Raw genomic sequence first — 15819 nt, 5'->3', positions numbered from 1 at the left:
CAAGCCAACCTAATAGAACTATTAAATGTGGTTTGCTCAACATTCGTTCTCTCCCATCCAAGTCTCTCCTAGTGAATGACTTAATTACAAGTAACCATATTGATATATTAACACTAACTGAGACCTGGTTGCAGCAAGATGAATATGTTAGTTTGAATGAATCTACCCCTCCTAGTTACATTAACTGTCATGTGCCTCGTAACACAGGCCGAGGAGGAGGAGTGGCTGCTATTTATCAGTCAAATCTGATTATCAACCCTAGACATAATAGTTCATATAATACATTTGAAAGCCTTACTGTCAGCCTCTCTCACCCAGACTGGAAAGCAGAAAAACCACTCTTACTTGCTGTAGTGTATCGTCCTCCTGCACCTTATTCTGAGTTTCTAGAAGAATTCCCTGACTTTCTGTCAAATTTAGCAATGAGCTCAGACAAAGTCATTATAGTAGGTGACTTTAACATTCATGTGGACGTCGATAATGATTGTCTGGCTACTGCCTTCAAGTCACTTTTGGATTCAGTCGGCTTCTCTCAGAGGGTAAACAAACCCACTCACACTTTTAATCATATCCTTGACTTAGTACTTACTTATGGAATAGAAGCTGACCATGTCACAGTTCTTCCTCAGAACCCCGTCTTGTCCGACCATTCTTTAATAACATTTGAATTTACTTTAACAAATTATATCCTACCTGGGAAAAAATCCCGCTACAGTAGATGTCTATCTGACACTGCTGTTTCTAGATTTATATTCCAGCAGAGCTTGCTGCCACATCCTGTAACCATATTATGGGCAGTGATGCTGACTTCACCACATTCTGTAACCATATTATGGGCAGTTATGCTGGTTTCACCCCCACACAGGTGGACTATCTTGTGGATAGCACTGCAGCAGCACTCCTTGGAACACTTGATGCTGTAGCTCCCCTGAAAAAGAAAGTTATCAATCAGAAAAGAATAGCTCCCTGGTACAGCCCAAACTTGCGCGCTTTGAAACAGAAGACCAGACAGCTGGAAAGGAAAACACATTCCAGCCAACATGAGGAAGACCGTCAAGCCTGGAAGGATAGTTTATTAATATATAAAAAAGAACTCCGTAATGCTAGAAGCAATTACTATTCATCTCTAATAGAAAAGAATAAGAACAACCCCAGGTTCCTTTTCAACACTGTGGCCAGGCTAACCAAGAACCATAGTGTTGTTGAGCCATCCATCCCTCCAACTCTCAGCAGCAACGACTTCCTAACTTTCTTTACCGAAAAGATAGTTAATATTAGAACAAAAATTGCTAGTAATGGCCCACAGATTACGGTACCCATAGAAGCACCTCCCAGACCTGGTTCACACTTGGACAGCTTCTCTCCCATCGACCTGTCAGACTTAACTTCTGCAATTACTTCTTCCAAGTCAGCCACATGTCTGCTGGATCCAGTTCCGACAAGACTACTTAAGGATGTCTTCCCCTTAATTAACATTTCTTTTCTGAACCAAATCAATCTTTCCTTAGCCACAGGCTACGTGCCACAGGCCTTCAAGGTGGCTGTCATTAACCCTTTACTTAAAAAACCTTCTCTTGACCCAGATGTCCTAGCCAACTATCGGCCTATATCCAACCTTCCTTACATCTCTAAGATCCTTGAGAAGATTGTCCTGGAGCAGCTACATGAACATCTGCACAGCAACGTGCTCTTTGAAGCTTTCCAATCTGGATTCAGAGAACACCATAGCACTGAAACAGCACTTGTCAAAGTCTCTAATGATCTTCTTATAGCTTCAGACAGAGGTCTCGTCTCTGTTCTTGTACTTTTGGACCTCAGTGCTGCATTCGACACCATCGACCACAGCATCCTGCTGCAGAGACTAGATCATGAAATAGGGATTAAAGGAACTGCCCTAAAATGGTTTAAGTCATACTTATCTGACAGGTTTCAATTTGTTAATGTTAATAACGACCACTCAGAGTATAGCAGAGTTACGTATGGTGTACCGCAGGGCTCAGTCTTAGGGCCAATCCTCTTCATTCTTTACATGCTCCCATTAGGTGGCATCATCCGGAAGCACTCAATCAATTTTCACTGTTATGCTGATGATACGCAACTCTACTTGTCCATGGAGCCAGATGACAGAAGCCGCCTCATCAATCTGCAAGACTGTCTGAAAGACATTAGATCCTGGATGTCCTCTAACTTCTTGCTACTGAATTCAGATAAAACTGAGGTCATTGTGCTTGGACCTAAACATCTCAGGGACACGTTCTCTAATCAGATCGCTACTCTAGATGGCATCACCCTGACCCCGAGTACAACCGCGAGGAACCTTGGAGTCATTTTTGACCAGGACCTTTCCTTTAGCTCCCACATAAAGCACGTGACTAGGACCGCCTTCTTCCATCTGCGCAGTATCACTAAGATTAGGAATATCCTCTCCCAGAGTGATGCTGAGAAACTAGTACATGCATTTATCACTTCTAGGCTAGACTACTGCAACTCTCTCCTGTCAGGATGTCCGAAAAACTCTCTAAAGAGTCTCCAGCTGGTCCAGAATGCCGCAGCAAGGGTTTTGACAGGAGTTAGGAAGAGAGAGCACATCTCTCCCACCTTAGCTTCTCTCCACTGGCTTCCTGTAGGATTTAGAATAGACTTCAAAATCCTTCTGCTGACTTATAAGGCTCTTAATGATAAAGCTCCAACCTATCTGAAAGAACTAATCATTCCTTACTGTCCTACCAGAGCACTCCGCTCCCAGAACGCAGGTCTGTTAGTGACTCCCAGTATCTCTAAAAACAGACTGGGAGGTAGAGCCTTCAGTTACCGGGCTCCTTTACTGTGGAACCAGCTCTCTCCATGGGTCAAAGAGGCAGACACTCTAACTACATTTAAGTCTAGACTTAAGACCTTCCTTTATGACAGGGCTTTTAGTTAGGGCTGGTTCAGGTAGCTCTGAACCATTTTATAGCTACGCTGCTATAGGCTTAGACTGCTGGGGACACATCTGGTTACACAGAGCCCTCTCCTCTCCTCTCCTCTCCTCTCCTCTCCTCTCCTCTCCTCTCCTCTCCTCTCCTCTCCTCTCCTCTCCTCTCCTCTCCTCTCCTCTCCTCTCCTCTCCTCTCCCCTCCCTTCCTCTCCTCTCCTCTCCTCTCCCCTCCCCTCCCCTCCCCTCCCCTCCCCTCCCCTCCCCTCCCCTCCCCTCCCCTCTCCTCAGTATATTTTTGAACTGTCATTTTCTGTTGTACTTTGTAGTTTGGCCTTGGTGTCTCGCACTCTCTCTGTGTTTCCACAGATCCACCGGAGCTCCATCTCTCTGCACCAGCCGCCTGCATCGCCCCCTTCCCATCGAGCTGACCGGCTCCCCCGCCCCCCCCGTCCCTCCCATCACCAGAGACTGCCTTCATCAACTCCTGCTAACATTTCCATATTTCGCACATTCTGTGACAAACTGTTAACTGTTTTCTTGTCTGTAACAACATCTATTGCACGTCTGTCCGTCCTGGGTGAGGGATCCCTCCTCTGTTGCTCACCCTGAGGTTTCTCCGATTTTTCCCTGTTAAAAGGGTTTTCCATGGAGTTTTTCCTCAGTCGATGTGAGGGTCTAAGGACAGAGGATGTTGTTACGATGCCATGTAAAGCCCTTTGAGACAAACTGTTTGTAAAAACGGGCTATACAAATAAAATTGCCTTGCCTTGCCTTGCCTTGCCTTTTCAGTTCTCTGGCTTTCAGTCCTCCAGACCACAACTTCAGCTCATTCCCACTGATCCACGCTTCCTTTCACTTCACTCTAATCACTCAATTGTTAAACAGGGGTCACCAACGTTATTTGTCGAAGGGCCAGAATTTTTCTCTACAGACACTTTGTTCATTCAAATAGATTGAAATTAAATTCAAATTTTGGCCTAATAATTTGGTTTCTGACATTTATTGTTTGTTTTTTTTCTTCATTTTCTTACAAAACTGAAGACATTTTTTGCCTCTGTGAGTCAGGCTCCTATCAGCTATATCACAGTCAGCCACCAGGAGTGATATTTGGAGGTTCCATCACTGGCTTCAAGGCGACGTTATGGACAAAACAATGAAAATAATCAACTTCAGAGGACATCCCAGTTCGCTGCACCACCTGTCCCGCAAAGTTGTTGCGGAATCTCAAGCTCATGATGACCTGTTACTCCACAATGACATGTACCGGCTCAGTAAGGGCAAAGCACTGCAGCGCTTCGTTGAACTCATGTAGTGGATTTTTTAAAGCAAAGTAAATGAAAAGCGGAAGCTGAATATCTCTACATCATGCAAGAGAAAAAGAGAAAACATGTGCAACACTGCGTTCTTAAAGCACCTACAAGGAAATTTCAGTCTGTGTTGATTTGGGCGGTCGCTATGGACAAAAGCGTTTTCCAGAATGAAGACTGCATTTCCCATGAGCTTTAGCGCGTGCTGTGGTAAAGACGCTTAGCTTGCCAGTCAGGGCTCTAGACTATAACTGTTTGTGAGCAGTTTTAAAGGGATAGTTCACCCAAAATTGAAATTTCACTCATTATCTACTCACCCTCATGTGGACTAAGGGCTGGGAGAAGTTTCAGAGTCCTCTGTGGCTTCTCTGAGTTACAGGGGGTCTCAGCGTAGCAGTGCATGTCCATATAACGGTTGCAAATGGAGACCAACTGTCTTCGTAACAAAAAGACACACCAAAAAACATCCAAATACCTCCATGCTGCTCGTATGTAATGTCCGTCTTGTATTGAAGCCCCGAAATGCGAAATTGTCCCGAATTTTTTTTTAAAAAGTCAATATTTCAAGCTTGTTTGTAGCGGAAGCTTCTCGAGGCTCCTCTTCCCGGTTCGTCAAATTTGGATGAACCAGGGTCTGTCCTCTTCCCAGTTCGTCCAAATTTGACGAACTGGGAAGAGGAGCTTCGAGAAGCTTCCGCTACAAAACAAGCGGTTCGAATCCCGCATCGAGCGGCCCTGTCCTGCGTGTCATTTCCTCTCTGCCTCCCATTTCCTGTCTCTCTCTCTCAACTATCCTGTTCATTAAAGTTGAAAAAACTAATAAATACTGTAGAACAGCCTATAGCTGGCCAGCGGAGCAGTAGGGGAGCTCTGTGGGTGAGAGGAGTGGAGAGACTCGGCTGTCTGGAGCATAAACCAGCCGCCGAGTTTGAAACTGGGGGCCGAGGAGGAGAGCCGAGTCTTGGTCCGTGGTCCGACCCAACCACTGCCTCCCGGTTTCACTGTTTAGAAATACCTTATCTTGGCACCGATGGGCTCATTTGCTGTTGCAGGTCACACAGAGACATCAGCAGAAACCAGAGACTTTTTCATATCCAGTTAAAAGTTCCATAGCGGCTTTAACAGACACTTTTCCCATTTGAACACACTCGCTCTCCAACCACAAGGAAAATAAAAATCCGTGGTGGATAGGCTTGATGCCTTAGGAAGCAAGGAACCAAATGTAAAAAAAACAATAAATGTTACATGAGTGCAAAAAGTTTGTCTTCATTTCTGAATGTCAACAGACTATGAGAGTCATAGCAGGTGGGAGTTTCTAATAAAGATATTTCAATCTCAGTTGTCTTTTTAGTTCCTTAAATAGCGGGGGCCACAATATACATACATATTCTTTTGATCCTCACAATTGTGGGATTCAGTCATGGGCTGAATTGGAAGGTTTTTTGCAGGCCGCAAGTTGATGACCACTGTTGTAAAACATAAACTGTAAACTGGTGTCACATAACAGTAACAGATCACAGATTTGAGAAATACTTCATTTAAAAGAAGATGGAGGAGAGAGGCCCAGATGACACAGGATAAGATGCTACATGAGTTTTACATCAACATCAAGAGATTGTTTTATATCCACCTGCTTCAACATTTGGAAAATACACTGTATATGAAATATTCAGGATATCTGCACGCTCTGGTGATACAGGTGATGGGAACAGAAGCCCGGGACTCTCATAAGGAACAGAGGGGGTTTACACAGTGATCCTTCACAAGTCAGGCTCCTAATAAAGACAGAAGAAGTTTTCTTGGCTGCAAACTGCTGTCGTAGGAGGAGACGGAGTGGAGAGATGAAAGAGACGACGGAGGAAGCCGTGAAGTCGGAGGTTCGCAGGTGAGCGGCGGCCCAGAGAGTCAGAGAGAGGAGCCGTGTTGAAAGGTAATTGGCAGCAGAGTGAGGATGAAAGGCTGAGCGGCTGACCCGTGAGGTCGGCTCTGACCGACAGCAGCCTGTCCAACTGCAGACTCATGCATCATCTCCCTCCTCACACCGGCCGTCCTCCGGTGGCCATTTATCCCACAAACATATTCATCTGTCTGGCTCTTGCAGGTTTTTAACAAATCCTGATCTACAGCCTGATGGATTACTGAATCTTCTATACATCACATGTGTATGGACAAGGGAAAGTCAGATACAAACATACAGTACAGGATCGATTCCTCTCTCACAGGGTTTGGTGGTTATTTTAATCCTATTTGGAGCCCAGACTGCATGTGTGTGATTTTTCACTCCCTGGTTTCCCAGTTATGATTAAAGCTCCACTTGCCCACTGTTTTTCAGAACCACCACCCCACCAACCCCATAATTTAAATCCCGTCTGCTCAGTCTTTGCATTTTATCATTTTCATTTGGATCTTTCGGCCTCATTCAGAGATGCATGTTTTGGCCCTTTGCACTAGTATTATCGTATTTAAATTATGTATTGTATTTAAATTAGGTATCACTGTATTTAACTTATGTTTCGGTTGTTCTTTTTGCACTAATATTGTATATTTTATTGTAGGATATATTTTATCATTTCCTCTTTGTATTTTATTTATTTCCTGTGCATATTTCTTGCGCATTTCCTTTTGGAGCATCCTAGCAGAAGAATTTCCTTCGGGATGAATAAAGTTCTATCTACGGTATCTATCTATCTATCTATCTATCTATCTATCTATCTATCTATCTATCTATCTATCTATCTATCTATCTATCTATCTATCCATCTATCCATCTATCTATCTATGGAATACGTAACACATGAAATTCACTCAAGAGTGTATGAGAGCTAAAGGTGACAGCATCAGCAGTTGTTGCACCACCTTCTGATCTCAACAGTTAATGACAAAGCATTTTCAAATCCCAACTGTCCAGACCGTCCATGAATACTTGGACTGTGCTCCGGTGCCTGGTTCTGGAACATGGTAGCTCCTCTCCAAGATGCCAAAGTCGAGCTGCCCTGAACTTAGTCTGAATGATCTGAATTTGGGCCTGACCTTAATCGAAAAACAAACACTGTTAGCTGAACTAACAGCAGCAAAACCTCCACATTGACTCTCTTTCATGTCTGGGTTCTGGTATATCAGAGCTGTTGACCACGGGAGTCCACAGTGGTAATCACTATTTATTAACCTTAACAATTGACTGGAACAAGAGAGACTGTTCTGGAGCCACGGTTGGGGTTATTTAGTTTTTAGTTAAAGGGATATTTCATTGTTTTGGCAAATTGGCCTATCATCAGAATCCCTATAGTTTTAGGAGTAGGTTCATTACCTTTAATTGTTGGTGCAAGCTGTTTTTAGATTGGCAGGGCAGAGACGTGAGCTCTGCACGGAGCATGGTATTTTCGACTTTCCTTCATCAAACTCATCAAATACACAATCCAACAACTCCAAAACGCTCTCGTGGACAAGTTGCACTGACAATTAAAGGTAATGAACCTACTCCTAAGACTATAGGGATTACGGCAATAGACGAATTTGCCAAAATGTTGAAATATCCCTTTGCAATGCCTCCTGTAAAGTAAGAATTTGATCACACAAAGATTATAGCAGGGTCTAGGTAATAATTAATTCTGTGTTTGTTGTGTGATGTCTGCTATATTTCCACTGGATCACTCAGAAAACAGCACTTGTTGGTTCTGGAGCTCCAGAGAGAAGCCTGAGAGAGGAGATGTCAAAGTTATTGATTTGTTAAACTAAAGACATGAAAACACCTAATTCTATCATAAGTCTAAAACATGGAACCTTTCATATTTGGTTGATTGAAGGTTGTGATATTGTGTGATCAAAGTTCAGTGGCATTACAGAAAACATTGGGCAGATTGATTGAGAATTAAATGGTTTGTTAGCTGAAGCTTTAGGTTCCGTAATCCTTCACACACACAGACACACACACTGTCAACATTTACATACATGATGCATTATGAGGCCATGATAAGACATGAGGCTCATCAGACTGCAGCCAAGTGAACAGACTGGATGTGAGCAAAGCAGCAGAGTGACACCACAAAGCACAGCCCGCTCTGTTTTATATCTCCCTGTAATCTTCTGTCAGCTCCTCAGAGAGCCTGACACACTCTGCTGCCTCCTTATTAGCGGCCCAATGTTTTATTTTCACCATTTTTGAAGTGACCATTCCCAGCTCACATAAAGACAGGGGACCATGGAGGGGAGCTGACGTCCAGAGAGGCTCCCAGGCCTCGCACAATGTACAAAACAGGACTTAGATAAAGGCAAAAGAGAGGTGGTGGCGTCTTCCGCATTGGTCACACAAAAAGAGGAGAAACCCACATTCAGGTACTTCAAGGTTTCACCCCATGTGAAATGTTAGTGGAAGGATGATGTAAGAGACAGCCAGCCTGATGTAGCCGTAGCCTACTTTTAGGTAGTGAGGGGAAAAGAAGAGACAGCAGAGAGGCAACTAATGAACTGTTACAGCAGTCAAGACACTGAAGAAGACGCTTTCACTGAGTCAACATGAACATCGTCATGTTCTGACAGCACAACAACACCAGTCAAACAGAACCACTGAGCGGGGCGGTGTTTGGCTCAGTTGGTAGAGCACCCGCCCCATGTGTTGAGGCTGTAGTCCTCGCTGCAGGCGGCCCCGGTTCGAGTCCCGCGTCGGACGGCCCTATCCTGCATGTCATTCCCCCCATCTCTGCCTCCCATTTCCTGTCACACTCTCAACTGTCCTATCAAATAAAGGCATGAAAAGCCAAAAAATATACTTTAAAAAAAAAAAAAAAAAAAACAGACCACTCAGCAAAAACAGGAAATAACAGGAAAAACATGAACATGAAAAACATGAATACAGAAAATCTTTAAAGATATAATATGTAGGAATTCCCCCCATCTAGCAGTGTGGTTGCATATCTGAACGTATTCTTGATGTTGCATTCACGTGAAATGGGGCAGACGTCAGACAGACAACAGACGCTGCATGTAACAGGATAAACAAGCCTCTATGTAAACAAGTGGTCCGCCAGCACGAGGCAAAACAACAGAGGCGTGACAATATGTTGTCATGGCCGTCTGCCTGACTGCACCTGAATGCAACATCAGTGCCTCCGTCCTTCCTCACACTACACAGTGGTGACAGTTTTAACAGGCCGAGCCCACAGCTCCGCTGAGTTTCCATGGTTACCTACGGTCACGCTGCCACTTAACAGCGTTTAGCTCACTGGGTAGAGCTGCCGCCCCATGTTGAGGCTTAGTCCTCGGTGCAGGCGGCCCCGGTTCGAGTCCCGCGTCGGACGGCCCTTTCCTGCGTGTCATTCTCCCACTCTCTCTGCCTCCCCATTTCCTGTCTCTCTCTCGACTGCACTATAGATTAAAGGCAATAAAAGCCCAAAAAATATACTAAAAAATAAAATAAAAAAATGGCGATGCAACATGGCCGCCTCGGTTCGTTGCGTCGCCCACTTGTATATTTGTAACGACTTGTAACAACTCATTCTAAGGTACCAGAAAGCTTTCATTTGTATGCGGCTGTGATTCCACTTCAGTGAAATACGGATTTATGAAAGACATATTTGATGCTAATAAAAAGCCAAATAAGTCACATACTGGGGCTTTAACAAAGTATCAGTTGCTGCAGCCGCCTACATCAGTCATTCAAATATGTCGAGAAGGTGTGTTGAATCTTATATAATACATACTGTGTGTGTGTGTGTGTGTGTGTGTGTGTGTGTGTGTGTGTGTGTGTGTGTGTGTGTGTGTGTGTGTGTGTTTGTGAAGGGTGGGGGGGGTCTGGTGAGCTCAGCAGGTTCAGGAAGGGCTTACTAGAACAGATGGAGGACACACACACACACACACTATGAAATCTGTGTACACCAACTCACATGCCAGAGAAATCAATTTGACATTCTGGCTGATATTTGGATAGCAAAGGACTACGATTTCCAGCCACACACACACACACACACACACACACACACACACACACACACACACACACACACACACACACACACACACACACACACACACACACACACACACACACACACACACACACACACACACACACACACACACACACACTCTAACTCTCTGACCCATAAACTGCTGCTGTATGCCCTGCATCTCCCTGCAACAATTAGCACAGCAGCTAATTTGTCTTCACTGACAGCAGAACAAATGCTAGCGCTCCCCGTCACTAATACAGTTAGTGAGCTAGATCAGGTCATTACTTCAGTCCAGCAGACTCTCTCTCAGTACACACTATTAACCTGAACAAGTGAGTGAGCTGAAATGACTGGAGAATCAGTTCAGTTCATGTAGGGTGACGGGACGGGACTCTATGGAGACAGAGAAGTGATCTGACAGCTGTGTCACAGCGTGGCATAAGGGTCAATGTCAGAGTTTGAGGAAGTGGGTGAATCTGGTTGATCCCTCAGAACAACTTCACATGATGCTAAATACACTTGACTCTCCTTATGGCTGTGGTGCCTGATCCTTAACAACTCAGGGCTCCTCCAGTCTACAGAGAGACAGACTGTGTCTGGAACTGCCTGCTACACACTCGGTCAAAAGTTTCCAGAATGACACAAATATTAATTTTCACAGTCTGCTGCCTCTGTTTTTATGATGGCAATTTGCATTTAACTCCAGAATGTTATGAAGAGTGATCAGATGAATGGTAATTAGCTAACTGCAAAGTTGCGAGCGCTGTTGGTGCCAGCCCCCACCCAGCACCTGCAGTAGCGCTGTCAATCTCCCCCCCACATCAGATTGTAATACCTAACGCTTCTTATGTTAAAGGTGCCATATGTAAGAATGTGGCCAAAAACGGTTACTGCAGTCAAATTCAAAACACAGTGATCTGGTTTTTTCTCCCAGCCGTAGCGGCAGCTCAGTGAAGCAGACCGGAGGCTGAAATGCCACTGACGCCCCGTGACTGGGAGAGGGCTAGGTGGCGCAACATGTAAACACGTAAATTCAAAACATAAACATGATTTGCAGTCTGCAAAAAAAGATTTTTAATGCGAATACTCTGGCTGTACTATTGTTGTTGGTGAGTTCATCATGTTATATGAACATTATTCCTGAGTCTCTGTGACATATTAGGAGGATTTTACGGCCAGTTGCTTTAGATTTCTTACATATTGTACCTTTAAATATTCAAATTACATTCAAATTTTTAATGTTTTTTTAGTTCATTATATAGCCTACACCCATTCCAGCTTATTATTACGTCCCTTGTCCACTAAAGGGCATTCCAACCAAATGTATGTAACACACTTAAGTTTTACCAACTCAAATAAAACTTCAAGAAAGGAAATTGAAATATTATAAGTAGTGGTGCAACAGATCACAGTTGATCCATGATTGGCACATAAGTGCTCCGCGGTTCGATCGATCAAAAGAAAAAAAAGAATGTGTGCATATAGTGTGGGAACACGTAGGCCACCGCCCCAGCCAAATAAACGGGCAATTAAAAAAAGACTATGCTTGTAAATTTGAAGCTGCAGCTCTACGTCGCACACAACAACAAAGCAATAGTTTGTTTTAGCAACATGTTTACTACCCCGAACGTCGCGACGCACAACATTAATTTGCATTGTTGCGGAAGGCACACATTGGAACGTCAGTTTTCACCTTCGAATGTTCGCATTTTGAAAATAATTTGAAATCTATTTGAATAGCGAAGTTCATTCTGACAGCCCTAATCTGCAGCGGCTAGTCGCCAGCTAGGGGGCGCTAGCCACCACCTGAGCACGGAAGCCTTGGGTTGCTTGCAGCAGCCTTCCTACTCTGCCGAAGAACCCATGGATAAGGAACGGTACCAAAACATCCTGAGAGCAACTTCTCCCAACCATCCAAGAAACAGATGGAATTGTCAAATACGCATTTGACACCTCTGTAATGCTTGTAATACTATACAGTTACCATAGTAACATCTGACAAAAGACACTGAAGCAGCAAGCTTTTGGCCATGGCTGTACAGCATCAAAGACTAATGGTAAAGCTGTTACAGTATTCACTATAATACTTTGTAATAGAAATGTGGTACAACCATGTTGAAGTCAAAATGGAAAAGTTTAACAGCATCAAGTTTTGTTGAATCAATCATCGTAGGGAAGTGTGAGTTACTCTGTTTACTGCAAATAAAAGGAGCTGAATCATATTCAAATCATGTTCAGTACACTGGCCACCATCATATTTTAAAGAGCTGCAATCATGCATCATGAGGCAGTTCAGTATGTCCAGTACACTCACAGCACATACAGAAATTCCTGCAAATCTAAGCAGTGACAACAAACGACCTCCTGGGAAATAGTTCAGAGCCACAAAGATGAAGGACGAATGAATGACTGAGAGCTGATCACCAGACCTGCAGACAGACAGAGAGACAGCTTCCTCTCCTCTGCTGCTAGACCCAGACCAAAACTGGAGGGGAGTGATGAAGTTTGGTCACACCTGCTGCTGTGTGTGTGTGTGTGTGTGTGTGTGTGTGTGTGTGTGTGTGTGTGTGTGTGTGTGTGTGTGTGTGTGTGTGTACAGCAGATGGTGTGGAGAACTAGTGGGATCAATCGTCATTTGGAGTTGATAAGTTTTGCTGTTAAGTGAAAACATTTCTCCTCTGTTTCATCCCTCCTGGATGAAACGCTGTGATGAGTTATGAGTTTACAATCAACCTATAGCAGCTAGAACACAGAGGACACCTGTGTCCTGTCTCACTCATATGATTCAGCTCTCTTTTATTTGCAGTAAACAGAGTGAGTCACACTTTTCCTTACGATGATCGATTCAACAAAACTTGAAGCTGTTCAACTTTTACATTTGGACTTTGTGAGAGGACAGTGGCTTAAAACAAGACTGAGAGCAGAGAGAGTGAAGCAGCACACTGCAGTTGTGTCCACTAATACTGACCAAGACATTGTTTTTTCATTAACATCATGACAGGAACCTGAGCAATAAACGTATGCAAATGAGAGCGACGCAATGAATTCCATTTTCTTCTTTTTTTTTTTAAAGGTATAGTATGTAGGAATTCCCCCCATCCAGCGGTGCGGTTGCATATCTGAACGTATTCTTGATGTTGCATTCACGTGAAATGGGGCAGACGTCAGACAGACAACAGACGCTGCATGTAACAGGATAAACAAGCGTCTATGTAAACAAGTGGTCCGCCAGCACGAGGCAAAACAATACAGGCCTGACAATATGTTGTCATGGTGATGTGGTATTGTTTTACCGTCTTTCTCTGGTGGAGTAAAATGACATCCGGTTGGTTTGCCGACGGCCGTCTGCCTGACTGCACCTGAATGCAACACCAGTGCCTCCGTCCTTCCTCACACTACACAGTGGTGACAGTTTTAACAGGCCGAGCCCACAGCTCCGCTCAGTTTCTATGGTTACGGTCACGCTGCCACTCAACGTAAAAAATGGCGATGCAACATGGCCGCCTCGGTTCGGTGCGTCGCCCACTTATGTATTTGTAACGACTTGTAACAACTCATTCTAAGGTACCAGAAAGCTTTCATTTGTATGCGGGTGTGATTCCACTTCAGTGAAATACGGATTTATGAAAGACATATTTGATTTTTGCTAATAAAAAGCCAAATAAGTTACATACTGGGGCTTTAAATCTATGTCAGGCTGCATCTTCTGTCAGACACACACAGTGGGCAGCGGAGAGGTGGTGTATTACTGTATGGTCATAGCTGGTATGTTGTTGTTTTAGATGTTATCATGTTTAGTTCATACACTGGCTGATTTTACTACTGTTGTCATTTCAAATGTTATTCTTTTAAATACAAGTATCAGTAAAGAGGTTGATAAGCTCCTCTGCATTATGAGAGAGGATGAATATAACATTATATAGCTCTAGCTCATGTACAGTAGGCCCTACAGGAACTCACACTGCTCACTATACTGTAACCTGACTATGGAGTATGGGCCTCAAGAAACTCAGGAGAAACTTTTAATGGAGGAGGATAACAGAAACTAGGGATGTCATGATTACTTGTTTTCATAATTAATCACAGTATTAAACGCCACAATTAATCGATCGTAAAGATTCCTAAGTACCGTCACTTTCCGAAAAAGATTATGTCGATAAAATATCGGCAGATGTGCGCCAAAGTAAAGGTACATGCACAGATACTGGTCCATTTATCTAAAGTAACACTGAACTGGTAGGAATTTAAATGTTAGCATGTCATTTGTATTTAAAAAAATATATATAAAAAAAAAACTTAAACATTTGGTATAGATGACAATTAATGACTTAAATATTTCAAACACTTCCCCGGGGGGATTAATAACTGGTCCTATATTATGAGATAAGTAATGTAATTATATTTTGACTATATGTGATTTTGCACATTCATAGTGAAATTTATTGATGCATAATAATACTGTGATTATTTCTGTGACAGTAATGGTACCAAGAAAATCTATAATTGTGACATCCCTAATAGAAACTGTATGCACACATCTGTTCTCACACACAATGAGCTGAAACCAAGTAGAAATCTGTATGAAGGTTCAGCTGATAATTCTCTGTGGGATCCTCAGTGACACCTGAACACAATGGGTCTCATTCATGAAACGTTAGTAAATCTGTGTGTAGATTTGCACATAAAAGCTCACGCTTCTAAAACTCTACTCCGGATTCATGAACGGTGCGGGAAACTCAGGTTTGATCGTAACACCTCGTCCTGACATACAGCAAGCAAGCGAAGTGGCAACGAAAACTCGCGCAAAGGTGTCCTGATATGCAGCGTGGCGATTTTGTTGCAAGTATATTCTATTGGTTCAGAATCCAAACCAATCAAATTATCGAGGGACGTACACAAACTTGTGGCGCGATTTTTCCTCTCATATTCTCCTCTCTCTGATAACTAGCTTGTCAACAGAAAGCAGCGTGTACTTATCAACCAATAAGAAGTGTTTAGGGGCGGGACACCACCGCGAAATGTCGTCCAGATAGAGACAGAGCGAGCAATAATTTCAGGGTTGAGCGACAGCATGTCAGGACAGGCTGATTGAAAAGTACGCATTCAAATCACTTTTCCTCGCTCGCTCGCGTCGCATCGCTGTATGTCAGGACGGGGTGTAAGCAGGTGTGTAAGATCATGAATGCCAACCCATCGTAAATTGACAGCACGCCCCCGGTGATGAGCAATTAGCATAGATCTCCATACATGAAACGCCATATAAGGAGATCCTGACCACCATATAAGGAGGTAGGTGCATCCTGTTCACCTGCGGCCATGACGCAAACAAGGAAAGAGGGAGAGAGAAAAAAAAAGAGACATCGCCGATCAAAGTCATTTTGGGTGAAGTGGAGTCCAGAAAAAATATTTAATTCTCCTCTGTTAGTAGTGGTGTGACTGGTACAGGTAATCAAAGGTGTGGGGGGAAGTAACAGATAGTGAATTAAGTAGCCTATCTATGTAAACCCAGAACAGTTCGATATGAAACATGAAATAATAAAAAAAAAATAATAATAAAATACACACAAGTACAGAAGTACAGCAGCCACGGGAGGAGGAGGCTCTACACAGCCTCAGCTGTAGAGCAGCATGGTTGTATCAACACATGAAG

At 43.5% G+C, this 15819-nt stretch overlaps 2 protein-coding genes across 3 annotated transcripts in view; both read right to left on the bottom strand.

The window, feature by feature from the left end:
• Positions 1-15819, bottom strand: part of cyb5a (cytochrome b5 type A (microsomal)) — a 188169-nt gene that overhangs the window by 56858 nt on the left and 115492 nt on the right. The gene's annotated exons all lie outside the window — the stretch shown is intronic.
• Positions 1-15819, bottom strand: part of fars2 (phenylalanyl-tRNA synthetase 2, mitochondrial) — a 237955-nt gene that overhangs the window by 203327 nt on the left and 18809 nt on the right. The gene's annotated exons all lie outside the window — the stretch shown is intronic.

The sequence above is a fragment of the Trachurus japonicus genome, chromosome 20 (assembly GCF_045865225.1).
Source record: "Trachurus japonicus isolate A0001 chromosome 20, Traja_1.0".
Classification (NCBI taxonomy): Eukaryota; Metazoa; Chordata; class Actinopteri; order Carangiformes; family Carangidae; genus Trachurus; species Trachurus japonicus.
This window is presented reverse-complemented; position numbering and strand designations above follow the sequence as displayed.